Genomic DNA, 4,712 nt, shown 5'->3' with positions numbered 1-4,712 from the left:
CAGACCGAGTTCAGGAACTAGCAGCAATCTAACAACACAGCTAGCTAAGAGACGAGCAGGTACTCGTCTTCTTCATTAGCTGTTGATGAAAGCACAGACAACACGGATACAGCGCATCTATCCATGTTTATAAGACCTGACTCTCAGTGAGGAGCTCTTGGATGGAGCTGCCATGCACGGGACGACGACGGGGACATTAGTGATGCAGAGAGGTGACAAAAATAGCTTTGAACAAAGTTAATGTCATAACTTGTGTTTGATGATATTTGTCTTTGTTATTTTCTTTAAAAGTTTGATCTTTGCTAGAGTAATGTGGGTTTCTTAACCCTAAATTAAAATGATTTATGTTATAATAACAGAAATGTGCTTAAATATCATTTTACATTTATATAACTGCATGTACAATATTTTTACACTTGAATAAACAATAATCAAAAGCAGAGACAGTTATTTAACAATATGTTAGGAGTACAGTTCTACAGTCTTACAGTTACAACCGGCCCTTTGAGGGAAACCATGATGCTGATGTGGCCCGGAGTGAAAATGAGTTTGACACCCCTGCACTAACTAGTCTACTCTTCACTCCAATACATTTATTTGACAGTTATAGTTACAAGCTACTATTCAGATTCATATTTTATACAAAAGATCAAAAGAAAGCCTTATTAAAGATTTGAATAGTGGTCCCCAACCTTTTTGGCTTCTGAAAAAAATCAGTGTGTGGGTGGGGCTCCCTGTCATGTTTCAGATGTGAGATTTGAGTTGTTAGCAAGCAATTTCCTGTCTAAAGTCTAAAAAATGTATACAAATATGTGCGTGGAAGTTTTTTTTCATGACCGCTCTTGCGACCCTTTGGAGGGGCCCTGAGCCCTCGGTTGGGAACCACCTAACAGCATATCAAGTATTTAAAACTAGCTCCACCACGACTAGCTGCAACAGCACAATGCTACTTACACTTTGTTGCATCAGCATTTGCGGTCTAATGATGTCATGTATAATAATATTACAGTAGGGGCTGTTTACTGCAGTGCCTTTGATACTTCAAGTACATTTTCACAGATAATTGCTTCTGTGCTTTTATGCACGCAAGACTTTTTACTTGTAGTGGAGTATCTTTGTGGTGGTGGAGGGTTTAAAAACTAGTTAATTAATCGCTAGACACATATAAGACTTGATTATTTATGATACCAAATCCTTGCGACATAAACCACTCATTGCATCCGTGTGCTGAACACGTCCCAAATGCTCATATCTTTGCCAAAGTGTGTCTGCGTCCTGTTAAACATTGCTATAATTATAAGACACGCATCACTATCCATGATTTTGTGACACATTTGTTAAATGATGATATCAAACAGATGTATAAAAACACATCAGTATATTTCTCACACCCTCAGGGCTCTCTTTTTGATTTTTTGTGGCAATTTGATTAATGGTAATTCTGTTTGAGAATGTGCACCATTATAGCACAATGTCATTTGTATTTCATGTCATGTTGAGGAGCCCTGAGTCACAATCTAGTTCAAGTGGTGAGATTGAGCAGGTAATAACTAGTTAGTGATATTGTTAATTATCTAGCGATTAATGAACTAGTTAATGTAAATATTAGTCATTAGTGACTTTAATAGTTTTAATTGTGAGACTATTGTGCAGCGTCTGCATCTAAGGTCTGGAATGAACTTTGAAGCTCGGCTGTCGAGCCAACACGGACTCAAAGAATGGACGTTTGAACTTCGACAGTTCCCTGACTTCACCTGCAGATGGAGTTTGTGTGATACGATTAAAAGCTCCAGAACAGCTGCTCAACCGTGTGCTGAGATTTGTTTTTAACCAACTAGAACGAACACCTACCATTTCTGCTGACGTTGCACATATTGGTGCATATTTCCAAATGAAGTTGTGCTAATGACTCGATCACAAACTAACTGGCACTTCTGTTTGGTTCCCGGGGCTTTGGATAAAACATCCTGAAGCTGGTGTTGTGTGCTGTCGGCTCTGCAGTGGTGGAAGAAGTATGCAGATCCTTTACTCAAGTAATAGTACCAATGCAACAAAGTACAAAATACTCCATTATAAGTAAAAGTCCTGCTAAGTAAAAGTACAGAAGCATTATAAGCAAAATGAACTTAAAATATCAAAGTAAAAGTACTCATTCTGTCCAACATATTATTATATATGACATTATTAGATGTTAATACTGATGTGTCAGCAGCATTTTACTGTTCTAGCTGTTCAAGCTGGAACTGTTTTGAGCTACTTTATACAGTTAGATCGTTCAGCCCAGTGGTACCCAACCTCACAAGACAAATCGGAGGGGTCAGTGTGCGTGGGTGTGTGGGTGTGTGTGTGCATTGGACAGTTATTGAAATAACACTTTCTGTGAGGTTCAGAGGGCGATTTACTCTTTGGTAGAATTGCAGACAACTCATCTGAAACATGACAAGGAGACGCAACTGCTTTTTTCATGAGGGGTCAGAAGCCAAAAACGGTTGGGAGCCACGGATTTCATCTCTATCAATGTATTGTATTTTAAAAGCTCCTCATATGTTTATTGAAATGTAAATAGCTAATTTGTTAGTAACTAGTAACTACGGCTGCCAGATCAATATAGTGGAGTAAAAAGTGCGATACTTCTCTCTTCAATGTGGAGAAGTCCTGAACACCACACCCTTCTTTCTTTTGTCTTCTCTCTTCATTTGTTTGGTATTGAGTTCATACAAAAGTAACAGAAAGTAATCTCATTACCCTACTTTTATGTGTGATACTTGGTTTCTGATTACATTTTTAACAGGTGAATAGTAATTGTATCGTATTACATTTTAAAGTAACCCAGCCAACATTTCATATTAATTGTATGTTTTGTACGTTTATACATTATAATTATTATCCCTGTTAAGTTTAATTATTGCATAGTTCTTTTGGTTAACCTGTTTAGATTTAACATTGCACTATAAATATTTTACCCTGTATGGGAAGCACCTTGTTTGTATTTTGTAGTGTACTATACAAATACAATTAAATATAATAATAATAATAATTATTATTACTATTATTATCATTATTATTCATGCGCATCATATGGCATTGCACCCGCAACGGGGGGTGAAATCTGTCATGTTGCCATCACTGCCGATCGGAGCTGATGAACCCCTGTGACTACGGCAGAGTCATCTGTCCCGAGAATCAATGTCGTGTTGTAATCTTTCCCACTAAACACTACATGTTAGTGAGTCTTTGTGGGTTTTTCCTCCAGTGGGAGAGGGGCTTAATAGGTACTCAAACAGAACATAGTAAATGGAAAATGTACAGAGAGTGCGTGTGTGTGTGTGTGTGTGTGTGGGGGGGGTAGTCTCCCCTAAAGCCTTAAACCCTGAACCCTCGGGGACTTAACTGAGGTCACCTGTTAAAAGGTTGAGCGTGAGAGGCTGCAAAGGACGGAAATAGTAAACATACTAATGGGACAGCACTTTGCTGCAACATTTCACGTTACCATGACAACGTCAGAAAATTAACAATTGTGAGTATTTATTTTATAATTTTTACTCCCTGATTTAAACGTCAACGTTACAAGATGAGAGGTCATTGTCAAATAATGTATTTACTTGTTTTTGTCAAAATAACAAAATGAAATGTGTGATGAATAAATCTGTGAGATATGATCGGTATAATTCTTCTGCTCTCATGTGTTTTTGTGTTCCATCTATGAGCCTTAATGATTCTGAGTAAATGTAATCTGCCAGGCTGAACACCCGTGTGCCGTCCTCTTTGTTGACCTTTTTTTACTTCTCCGGCTTCCACTGGTAACCCCTGTGTTTAACGTGACATTGCTATGAATTGTGGGTAATTCCCTGAGGCAAAGTCTGCAGAAATGCGGACTTAAGGAAAGTGTTCATAAAGGCCCTGAAACAGTGGGTTTGACAGTGGGACAGCCCTAAACCCGCACGGACTTTGCGGAACCGCGCCTCATAGTCTGAGCGAGTCTGAGTGAGTGTGGAGATTGGTTCCAACATATCCCAGCCGTTCTACATTTAACAAGTCCCTCTTCACTTCACCATTCCTCCTAAAGAGGGCAATACAGGACTGCACTTGTATAAGTGGATTACTGCTCCGTAGCGCAGAGTAGGCCTACATTGCTGATTCTAGTCAGCCACGAGCTGGTGGATGCCTGCTGGCCAAATGGTTGACTCAGTACCTCCGTCTCTGTGTGTGTGTGAATGTCTGATTAAAATGTCTCGTGACCCGGCTGTGACACCCTCAGTTGGCGAACTGATTGTTTGACAGTCTGCAAACAGACCCCACTGATGCTCTGAGAGAGAAACAGAAAAGGAAAAAGGCAACAGGGTTAAGAATTTCCGTAAATGAACCCTCCTATTCCAAAGGGCTTACGGTGCCTCCTGGCACAATGATTGTTCTTACACATCATCCTCCGCCACTTTGGAGTTGATTCTCTCATTTTCTCTGCTCCGCTCTCAGATGGGTAGCTGCGGGCGACGCTGCGGATAAGTGGAGCAAGGAATACAGGGAGCGGGGGAGATAGATGGATTGGGGGGGGGAGCTGTGCTGCTTAACTCAGTTCCTAACTCAGTGATTTATGTAAACAAGTGCATGAGTAAGAAACGCTGCTACACGCCACACAAACAAACCCAAAAGCCTGGGCCGGTATACACCGTCGTGATATAAACGATCAGTGCGCAAACAAACAAGCATGTTTA

This window comes from Anarhichas minor, unplaced genomic scaffold (assembly GCF_050575085.1).
Source record: "Anarhichas minor isolate MPS153535 unplaced genomic scaffold, ASM5057508v1 ptg000023l, whole genome shotgun sequence".
Taxonomy (NCBI): domain Eukaryota; kingdom Metazoa; phylum Chordata; class Actinopteri; order Perciformes; family Anarhichadidae; genus Anarhichas; species Anarhichas minor.
Note: the sequence above shows the minus strand (reverse complement) of the source record.